The sequence below is a fragment of the Erigeron canadensis genome, chromosome 6, assembly GCF_010389155.1.
Source record: "Erigeron canadensis isolate Cc75 chromosome 6, C_canadensis_v1, whole genome shotgun sequence".
Lineage (NCBI taxonomy): Eukaryota > Viridiplantae > Streptophyta > Magnoliopsida > Asterales > Asteraceae > Erigeron > Erigeron canadensis.
Window position 1 is genome coordinate 13,735,538 of NC_057766.1, and position 11,842 is coordinate 13,747,379.

The 11,842-nt window shown below is 38.6% G+C and overlaps 1 pseudogene; it reads left to right on the forward strand.

The window, feature by feature from the left end:
• Positions 1-288: 288 nt before the first annotated feature.
• LOC122604334 lies at positions 289-5,575 on the forward strand (annotated as a pseudogene).
• The last annotated feature ends 6,267 nt before the right edge of the window (positions 5,576-11,842 follow it).

The following is an 11,842-nucleotide window of genomic DNA, read 5'->3' on the forward strand; positions in this document are numbered from 1 at the left end:
ACTCAGCAAGCTTTTTCGTCTTATGGCCTAAGGGATGCTATCTAGAACTTAAACTAGTCATGCAATTTATGTCAATCTAATACATATATATATACTAATAATATATAACCCTAAATCGCAGTTAAAATGTGGTCCAAATCTAACACCTACATCCGTTGCACTAGTGGTGTGTGTATACAGGGTGTACCAGCGGTTAACCCTCCACCCCATAGTACATCTAATGCAAGGTCGGATCACGGTACTGGTATGCTCTCTAGGTATTGGCTCGGTATGTATACTGATGCAGAAATGACCAAACTCAGTGAACTGATCGGCACCAGTGCGCTGAACAAGTCAAAAGATCTGATGGGAATTTCTGAGGGAAAAGAATATTCTGGGCTGAAGTCCATTACTGAACTGAGGCAGAATTCTAAGCCAATAATGCTGTCTGATCAAGCCATGCTAATTCTGCCAGCAATAGCTCACTTCAGACAAGTGTTCACTGAAGCCGTTCAGTCACCGGTTGTAACATTACTCCAATGGCAAGGGTCTTCATATGTTACAAGAAGAAATCCACCAGCGAAGTTCTCTAGAAGTCTACCAGAGAAGTTTCCCACTGAAGCTCTCTTGTCCACTAAAGCTCTCCAGTAATCAGTTCTAGTCCTCCGATAAATGCTCCAGATTTATGTTCTCAGTGGAGCTTCAGATTTCTGTCATCTTTAATAATATTATTCTGACGCATGCTTGGAAGGAAGGAGGGTGTGACAACATTAATCCTAACGGTTTAAGGGCCCACTTGTAGAAGGAATCTTTCTAGAAGTTTTGTGCGTCTCTTTCCTATTGGCGAAATAATTAGTGGCTGTCCCATGATAAAATTTAGTGGTTGTCCTTTATCCAAGACACCTTTTGATATTACTTTTCGTTAATTACTAAGAAATAGTTTTGTCTATAAATAGGGGTTGTATTTCTCATTGTAAGATAGATTATGTTGAGTTGAATGAAATTAATAGAGTAGCCTCTATTTCTTAAAAATCTTCATTTACCTTTATAGATCTTTGATCTTGGTGGTTTGGAGTGATCCCTTTATCTATAATTGTGGTGGTTCGTCCTTTATCAATTTATAGTGGTGAGATCCAAAATCTTCGATTCCTTTATCTGTGTTTGTGGTGGCTAGACCTTTATCAAACATAGTGGTGGGTTGGAGTGTTTCCTTTATCTGTGATTCCGGTGGCTTGGCCTTTACGAATCTTGGTGGTGGATTCTTTTATCTATCATTTTATTTATCGTCTTGTTTTGTTGATTATTTCATAAAATCCAGAAAATACCAAAAATAGTCGTTTTAAATTCCGTTGTGCTTAGTATTTCGCGTGATTTACGCATCAAATTTGGTATCAGAGCCAGGATTGAAAAAAGGTTTCTTAATCTTTTATCCGAGGATTTTGTTGTTTGATTATCTACTGTTTAGATCTGTTATTATTGAGTTTGGTTGTTAAATGGCTTATAGAAGAAATATGACATTAGAAGAAGCTCATAATGCTAGGAGAGATAGGCAGATTGAAGATCTACAAGAAACACTTGGTAGGGTTGTAAATCTGTTAGAAGATGGTGGCTAAAGGTTGAATAGAGAACGTGTTGTAGGGGAAAGAGATGATGAGTCTCAAGGTCCTAGTGAGAGATCTGATGACACTCCCAGATCTTCTAGTGATTCTGATGAGTCTAATCAATCTAAAAGAAGGCATAGGAGGCATAAGGTTGATGACATAAAAGATATTAAGATAGATCCACCAGATTTCATTGGATCTTCTAACCCAGAAGAGTTCTTTGAATGGGTTCATGTGATGGATAGAATAATGGAAATAAAAGGGTATCATGATAAGAAAAGTTTTAAGGTTGCCATTATTAGGTTGAAAAAGTATGCTTCATCCTGGTTTGATAATATGAAAGATGAAAGAAATTATAAAGGGAAAAACAGAATCAAGACCTGGTCCAAACTGAAGGAACTTATGCAGAAGAGATTTGTTCCTCAGTTGTACAAGCAAGATCAATATCTTCAGATGAATAATCTGAAGCAAGGTTCAAAAGAAGTTGTGGAGTATTTCAGGGAATGCGAGCAACTGAAGACTCGAACTGGTGTGAAAGAAGCTGAAGAACATACTATTGCCAGATTCCTTGGTGGGTTGAATGCATCTATTAATGAGAAGATAGAATTGCAGCCCATCTGGACATATAAAGGTGCTTGCAAATTGGCTCTCCAGATTGAGAAGCAACTGAAGAAGAAGGTCCAGTACAAGCCTTTTACTAAGACTTCTTCCAGTTCTAGTCAACCAGTTAGTCAACCAGTTCAGAAGCCCAGTGCAACTGGTCAACAGTCCTTCAGAGGCAAGGAGAAAGAAACTGGAGGATTAAAAGAGCCAGTTGGAAGGAAATGTTTTAAGTGTCATGGTTTTGGTCACTTCCAGGCACAATGCCCCAACCAGAGAGCACTCACTGCTAAAGAAATTGAAAGCTTACCAGATGTTGACACTGAAGAAGGTGAACCAGTGTATGATGATGATAAAAGTGAAGAAACATATGTTGGTGTAGATATTGGAGAAATGTTGGTCGTGAGGAGAGTGATGCATGCGAATGAAGTTCTAACTGATGTCGCCCAGAGAGAGAATATTTTTCATTCCAGATGTACTGTTAAAGGCAAGGTGTGTGATCTGATTATCGATGGTGGGAGTTGTGCTAATCCTTCGTCTACTTACATGGTAGAGAAACTGGAATTGCCAACAGTAAAGCATCCTCGTCCATACAAATTGCAATGGCTAAGTGAAGGATCTGAGGTAAAAGTCAATCGAGAAGTTACTATTCCTTTTTTCCATTGGATCTGCTTATCAAGATAAAATTGTCTGTGACGTTGTCCCTATGGATGCTTGTCATATTTTACTGGGTAGACCTTGGTTATTTGATAATTATGTATTTCATAATGGTCGCGCAAATTCTTATTCATTATTTGTAAGTGGGAAGAAGGTCACTTTAACTTCTCTAAAACCCAATGAGTTATTGAAAATTATTGGAAATCAACCCAGCAAGTCTTTATTTATGTCTCAAACTGAAGTTGAAGAAGAGTTAATCGGAGGCTCTCCAGTTATGATCTTACTGGTGCTAGAGCGTACTGGAGAAAAGGAGCTCACTGGAGTCCCCAGTCTCCTAAAATCTTTACTGAAGGAATTCACTGATGTTTTCCCAGAAGACCTACCTGAGGTTTTGCCGCCAGTAAGAGGTATTGAACACCAGATTGACCTGGTTCCAGGGTCAGTTCTTCCAAACAAAGCTGCTTACAGATGTTCACCAACTGAAGCAAAAGAATTGCAAAGACAAGTAGATGAGTTGGTTGCCAAAGGTTATGTGAGAGCCAGTATGAGTCCTTGCTCAGTTCCAGCTCTCCTGGTCCCAAAGAAAGATGGCTCGATGAGAATGTGTGTTGATAGTAGAGCCATAAATAATATAACTATTAAGTATAAATATCCCATTCCCAGATTGGATGATATGCTTGATGAGTTACATGGCTCCAGTGTGTTTTCAAAAATTGATCTCAGAAGTGGTTATCACCAGATTCGAATGAAGGATGGAGATGAGTGGAAAACTGCATTCAAAATCAAAGGAGGTCTTTATGAATGGTTAGTAATGCCTTTTGGTTTATCTAATGCTCCTAGTACTTTTATGAGATTAATGAATTAAGTTCTCAGGCCACTCATTGGTCAGTTTGTTGTTGTTTATTTTGATGATATTTTGGTATATTCAAAATCTGAAGCTGAGCATATTAATCATTTGGAAAAAGTATTTGAATTGTTATGGGAACACCAATTGTATGAAAAAATGGAAAAATGTGATTTTATGGTGGAGAGTGTAATTTTCCTGGTTATGTGGTATCAAAAGAAGGTATTTCCATGGATCCTTCCAAGGTAGAAGCCATCAAATCATGGCCAGTTCCTACCACAATCACTGAAGTAAGAAGTTTTCATGGTCTGGCATCTTTTTATGGAAGATTTATCAAGAACTTTTCTACAGTTGTGGCTCCAATTACTGATTGTCTGAAGAAAGGTGTGTTTGACTAGCCGAGTTCAGCCCAGTTAGCCTTTGAGTCACTAAAGGAAAAACTCAGTTCAGCTCCAGTATTATCATTACCAGATTATGATCAGTTATTTGAGTTAGAGTGTGACGCCGGTGGTGTGGGTATTGGTGCAGTTTTGGTGCAAGCAGGGCGTCCAGTTGCTTATTTTAGTGAAAAGCTTAATGGTTCAAAATTGAAGTATAGCACTTATGATAAAGAGTTTTATGTGATTATTCGTGCTATCACTCACTAGTCACATTATCTGAAGCCTAAACAATTTGTCTTATTTTATGATCATGAAGCACTGAAGTTTATTAATGGTCAACACAAGCTTAATGCCAGACATGCAAAATTGGTGGAATTTTTGCATTCTTATTCATTTGTGTCTAAACGTAAAGCTGGAGTGGCTAATGTTGTTGTTGATGCACTTTCCAGACGATATTCCTTATTATCAATACTGGAAGCAAGAATTCTTGGATTTTCTTTTATTAAGGAATTATATGCTGCTGACCTAGATTTTTCTGATCGTTTGACTGAAGGAAGCCAGAAAGGACCATTTATTATTCAAGATGGTTACTTATTTAAAAATGGTAAATTGTGTATTCCAAGGGTTCCATCCGTGATCTATTGATAAGAGAAGCACATGGAGGAGGTTTAGCTGGCCATTTTGGCATTAACAAGACTGGAGAGATCCTCACTGAACACTTCTACTGGCCAAGTTTACTGAAGGATGTTCAAAATATTATCAGTCGTTGTCCAACTTGTCACCAGGCAAAGGAAACTTTTCACAAGCGTTTGTATACTCCTCTTCCAGTTCCAAATCAACCGTGGGAAGATCTTAGCATGGATTTTATTGTTGCACTACCCAGAACCCAAAGGGGAAAAGATTCTATAATGGTGGTTGTTGATCGATTTTCGAAAATGGCCCATTTTGTTCTTTGCAATACTACGAATGATGCTTCAGCAGTGGCAAACTTATTTTTCAAAGAGATTGTTGGTTTACATGGGATTCCAAAAACAATTGTTTCAGATGGAGATGTTAAGATTTTGAGTTATTTCTGGAAGACACTATGGAGACTGATGGGTACCAGATTGATGTTCAGTACGTCTCATCATTCTCAGACTGATGGACAAACTGAAGTTACTAACAGAACCATTGGTATGCTGTTGAGAACATTGGTGAAGAAAACTTTAAAAGATTGGGATCTGAAACTAGCTCATGCAAAATTTGCTTTCAACAAAGCTCCTAATTATTCTACTAAGAAATCACCATTCGAAATTTGTTATGGAATCAATCCTTTAACTCCCATTGATCTGATTCCATTTTCGATTGAACCTAAGGCAAGCATTGAAGCTGAGGCCAGAGCAAAAGAAATTAAGAAAATTCATGAACAGGTGAAGGCCAAAATTGAGAAAACTAATGCTGAATACAAGGCAAGGCCAACAAGCATAAAAAGCAGTCCAGTTTTGCTCCAGGTGATCTTGTTTGGGTACATCTGAGGAAAGAAAGGTTTCCATCCAGAAGAAAGAACAAGTTGATGCCTAGAGCTGAAGGACCATTCAAGATTTTAGATTGTATGGAGAAAATGCTTACAAGGTTGAGTTACCTGGAGAGACACATAAGTTTCAAGTACTTTTAATGTGGGTGATCTGATGCCCTATCTGGAGGATGAGTACCTCGAAGACTTGAGGACAAGTCTTTCTTTAGAAGGGAAGAATGACAAATTCAGTGAACTGATCGGCACCAGTGTACTGAACAAGTCAAAAGATCTGATGGAATTTCTAAGGGAAAAGAATATTTTGAGCTGAAGTCCATTTCCGAACTGAGGCAGAATTCTGAGCCAATAATGTTGTCTGAGCAAGCCATGCTAATTCTGCCAGCAATAGCTCACTTCAGACAAGTGTTTACTGAACCCGTTCAGTCACCGGTTGTAACATTACTCCAGTGGCAAGGGTCTTCAGATGTTACAAGAAGCAATCCACCAGCGAAGTTCTCCAGAAATCCACCAGAGAAGTTTCCCACTGAAGCTCTCTTGTCCACTGAAGCTCTCTAGTAATCAGTTCTAGTCCTCAGATAAATGCTCCAGATTTATGTTCTCAGTGGAGCTCTCAAGGGTGTGACAATGTAGTTGCAGATTCGTTGTGACAATCGCAACATAGATTTGATTATCGTTTATGTTTTTAGGAACTTGTTTGTAATCATTTAAATAAGAACTGGTGTTGATATTTAATGATTACGTTTGAACTTCAATATTATATTTGTTTATGTTTTGTATTGTGTTTGTGTGTTATATATTGTTTTGCAGGTACAAGAACATAGAATCAAGGTTTATAAGTGTCGTAGAACACTTAACGATGATTGGATGTTATGTACGAGCCAAACGAAGTCAAACAAAGAGTCAAAGGCACGTCCCTCGTGCTGACGTCATCAGCATGAAGGATTACCCTCGTGCTGACGTCAGCACGAGGTAGATTGGCTAATTGTTATTTCGGGCTTAATTACGCGATTAAGGCCGAAGCCCACACAACCCAATACTAAACTAGTATAAATAGAAGACCTAATCTACGAAATTAGGTTAATGATCTACGAATTCTTGAGAGTTATTCACGAATTTACGAGCTAAGGTTATTTGTTCCTTCGTGTGATCTCCTACACGAACCACAAGCCTTGTGCATCTCCTTGGGTTGGTTAATTGCTTATTAATCAACAAAAGGCAATAGCAATCTAGTTATCTCAAGAGGATTCCGCACTCTTGACATAACGAACCACGTCTTATTACGATCCACGCAACAATAGGACACTTTACAAGTGGTATCAGAGCCCTAAGGTTGATTACCAGAAGGTTTAAGATCGTTTGATTTGCTATTGATTGCAAATTCGTTTTGAAATTCGTGTTTTTCTTTGTGTTCGTGTCTAACTTCGCGCGACCTCGTGCTTACGTCAGCACGAGGTGATCCTTGCTCAGTGCCTACGTCAGCACAAACTTGACTTCGTGTCATCTTCGCGCCACGTCTGCAAGAACTGATCTTCGTGCTCAGGTGCGTGACCTCGTGTGTCTTCGTGTCACGTGCTTCTCGTGTGACTTTGTGTTCTTCGTGTCACGTGCTTCTCGCGTGACCTCGTGTTCTTCGTGTCACGTGCTTATCGCGTGACCTCGTGTTCTTCGTGTCACGTACTCCTCGTGTGACTTCGTGCCACACGATCTACGTTGTTATTTCGTTTAATTTGTCAACAAAAGATTCGAAAATGACGACTTTTGCAGCTGCCGCAAACTCACCCAATGCCTTACTTATCAGCCAGATGATCATGCATGATCATGAGGTTGGTCGAGATAATACACCTCCAAAGCTTTTCCGTATGGAAAATTATTGGATGTGGAAGAGATGTTTTGAAGACTACATTCATCTCACTGACATAGAAATGTGGCTAGTAATAACTCAAGGTTTTGATTGGTCTTCATATGAGAAGAACGGAATCAGTAGGTATACTTATGCTGATATGCCTATTGAAGAACGTAAAAGATACGCTGTTGAGGGAAAAGCATTGTCTACTCTAACTATGGCGTTGCCTCAAGATAGTGTATATCTGTTTAAAAAGTACACTACCTCAAAGGATTTATGGGATGCTCTCGAAAGATATTGTAAGGGCGATGTAACTTTGAAGAAAAACCGTATCAAGCTTCTCAAGCGTCAATATGAAGCGTTTAATGGACTGAAAGGAGAATCTCTTGATGAGATTATTATTCGATTCAGTCATTTGACCACTGAATTGTCATACTTTGAAGTTGTTTATCCTCAAACTGAGCTAGTTGATAAGTTCCTGGATTCACTTCCTAAAACTTGGACTGATTATGTTCATCAACTTCAAGATGATCAGGAATACAGTACATGGGATTTTGAGACGGTAGTCTCCAAGCTGAAGAGCAGAGACATGAAGAGAAGGATAAAAGACACTCACTCGGATTTTACACAAGATCCATCCTTATATCATGTTAAGAGCAATGCACAATCTTTCCATTCTATGCCGATGAGTATGAGTTCTGCAGAAGGAAGAATGAGTATTTACTCAGCCTTTTGTAATGCTCATGAAGCATTTATTGGGGGAAAGGTTACTGATCCTGCAGTAATTGATGAGGATTACAATCAAATAGATCCTGATGATTTGGAAGAAATGGATCTACAATGGCAGCTTGCTATGCTTACTATTAAGGTCAGAAGATTCACTCAGAGAACTGGTAGACCTATAGGTAATAGCACTAAAGGTTTTGACAAATCCAAGGTAAAATGTTATAATTGCGATGGATTTGGTCATTTTGCAAGGGAGTGTCAACGACCTAAGAGGATTGATAATACTGTTGCTGGTCGTCAAAATTACAATCAAGGCGGTATTACACCGAATAATCATAAGACGCAAGTAATGATTACATATCCTGTTACTCCACAGCAGCCAGTTTCGTCACCATTTTCGGAGTCAAAGGCTGTTGTTGTTCAAAATCCAGATGGTACTTATCAATGGGATACACAATCCAATGATTCCTCGAATCATGCCTACATGGTAGAATTATATGATGAGGTAGCTGCAACGATTGATTATGCTGTGTACTCAAGTGAAGAAAGTGCATCTGAGACAGTACAGAAGAATATGTGTAATGTTGCTGAGATAGTAAGATATGAGAGTGAACAAATGACTGCAGTAAAAGCATCTGAAGAAAAGGAAGAGTCATCAAATCCTTTTGATGACATTTCTATGAAGAGCATTGAAGAACAGGTGAAGGACTTTGAGATACCTGAAGGTATGACAACTGAAGACTTTGTTGCATACATGGCAGATTGAAGGTATCTTGTTCTTTATCTTCTATAATTGACGTGTGTAGAATGGTGTCAGATTTAAAACAAGAAATATTGAAACTAAAAGAAAATTCAACTAGTTTAACTACTGAAAATGTTATCCGTGAAAAGGAAAGTAATGAGTCTAAAGATTCCAATTTACTTCTACAAGATCACCAACAATCTAAATTAGTTTTTAATCCAGATGAAGTAGTATACTATACTTTGAAAGACTGGATACAGTTTTTTATGATAAAGAAGTATCTATAAATAGGATTGGACCTAAAACAATAATTGATAAAGTTTGGTGTGTGGAAAATAAAGAAGAATGGTTAGCTGAACAAATTCCATATAAGGATAGACATTATGCTCCTTTTAAACCAATAACAAATATGGAAGAAGCAATACAGACGCTTGATACCATAAATGAAATGAAGGAGTATGGTATACTAATCCCTGAAATAGAGAATGGTCAATCTAGAAAACAACAAGTAAAGAAATGCTATACTTGTCGTGAGAAAGGCCATATAGCTATTGAATGTCCAAATAGGATGGTCAAGAATCCTAAGAATGACAGTCAAGTCAAGTCACGGGATGTTAATGATATTTCTAATACTAAAGGGAAGGGTAAACTAGTTGAACAAGTAGCTTCACCAAAATTTATGAGTGCATTTAAAGAGGAATATGCCAAAAGACATCCTGATAATAAAAATGCACAGAATTATGTTAAGCTACTTAGAAATGTGTCATATGGAGAGTCTACTGTTACAAATCAAAGGCTTATTAATAATAGGTCTAAGACTCCAAAACGACAGGGACCTTCACAGAATACTACTTTTAGTAGTGTAATTTCGAGTCGTTCTCGTACACCTCAAAGGAGTAATTCACCTAGGAAGATGACTCAACAAAATCGATCCCCTCCTGTTAGAATTAATAGTTCGTCTAAATTCTATGATCGATTAGGGAGTCAACCTAGATTTGGTACTCACTCACAAGGAATTCACCTCCTAAGACTCGTTTCACTTCACCTAAGAAACAGTCTGTGACACCATCTTCATCCAAGGCTCCATTAAATAGCGATGGATATTGGACCGAATTAATCATTAGAGATGAATTCGGCAAACCTAAATCTCAAAAGGTTTGGGTTCCCTTCAGAAACTAACCATCTTATCGTCTAAATGTGCAGGGAGAACCAAGGAAGCCTAGTAGTCTTTGGTATGTTGACAGTGGATGCTCTCGGCACATGACAGGGGACAAGAACGTTTTGTCCAATTATGAAGATGTAAATGGGTCGTATGTTAGTTTCGCTGGTCCCAAGGGCAGCAACATCTCGGGCCAAGGTGATGTTGTCAATGGGAAGATTACGCTGGAGAAAGTCAATTATGTGGAACAGTTATCACACAATTTATTAAGTGTTTCTCAGATTTGTGACAAGGGTAATACTGTCCATTTTAATGAGAAAGAAGCAGTTATATTGAAACCAGGATATGTTATTCCTGAAGACTGGATCCTACTGAAAGCTCCTAGGAAGAGAGACATCTATAGCCTTGTGTTAGGTGTTGATAATCCAGAGGAGTCTGTTTGCTTGTTATCAAAAGCAAATGAATCTGAATCGTTACTATGGCATAGAAGAATGGGACATATCAATTTCCGAAAGATGAATGACATTGTCAAACATGGTTTGGTTGACGGCGTTCCCATGAAACGGTTTGGAATGGAAGACAAATCTGTACCTTGTCTGAAAGGTAAACACCAAAAGTCTGCACATAAACCAAAACAAGAAAATTCTATTGCCAATCCTTTTGAGTTACTTCACATGGATTTATTTGGTCCAGTAAATGTAAGAAGTATCGGTGGGATGTATTACTGTTTGGTGGTTACTGATGATTACTCGAGATTCTCATGGGTATTCTTTCTTAAGTCGAAAGATGAAACTCCGCAGATTTTGATAAAGTTCTTTGTCGAAACTGAAAATATTTATGGAGTTCGTGTTAAGAGAATCAGGAGTCACAACGGAACTGAATTCAAGAATAATGTGATGGATGTTGATGAGCGTCCATTTCGTGATAAAAACACCTAAAGAAAGGCTTCATTTCTATGCTTAAATGAGTTAATATTCCGGAACTATCGATACTTAATGAATGATATGTTTGTGCAGGTTCCCAGAAGATGCGAGAGAGGGTAAATGACATCAACTGACTCAAGAAGGAAGCCTATCAAGTTACAAGACACAAGGAAGTGGTTCGGGAGCCAAACGAAGACTCAAGTGCAAGACAGCAGCCACCAGCGCCGCTGGACAAATACCCAGCGCCGCTGGTGCTCACCAGCGAACGTTCTCCAGACCACAAGCGCCGCTCGAAGCTTCACCAGCGGCCGCTCGAAGTATCACCAGCGCCGCTAGCCCATTAGCCAGCGCCGCTAGCAGGCCCACCAGCGCCGCTGGTCGGCCCAGATCAGTAACAGACTTAAACACCTATTTAAGTCGAACTAACCCTCAAAACCCTAAGAGAGAGCCGATTCAGCAGCCCTAGCCGCCCAGGAATAACCTTAGATCGAAATTGCAGATTCCAAGAAGGTTTTGGAGCATCTAAACACCTTCTGATCTTCACTCTTGGTCTAAATCTTTCATCTTTATTTACTCTTTGTCTTTGAACTATGTCTTTTATATTCTCAGACTTTGTTATTCCTTTAATAATGCTAGGCTAGTAGGCTGAATACTTGTTTGGATCAATGTGATCATGTAGACGCTTATTGTTTTACTGTGTTTGTTTAGATTCTGTTGGAGTGTGCTTTTCTGTTTATCGTAGATCCATATTTATTAGTAATTCATGTTGCTATTGGTTTTATATCTGAACATATTAGTTTAATTCTGATGATTGTCTATAATCATGTACTAGGACTAATATGCTAGGACAGAAAACAACTAGTCGGTCTATAACT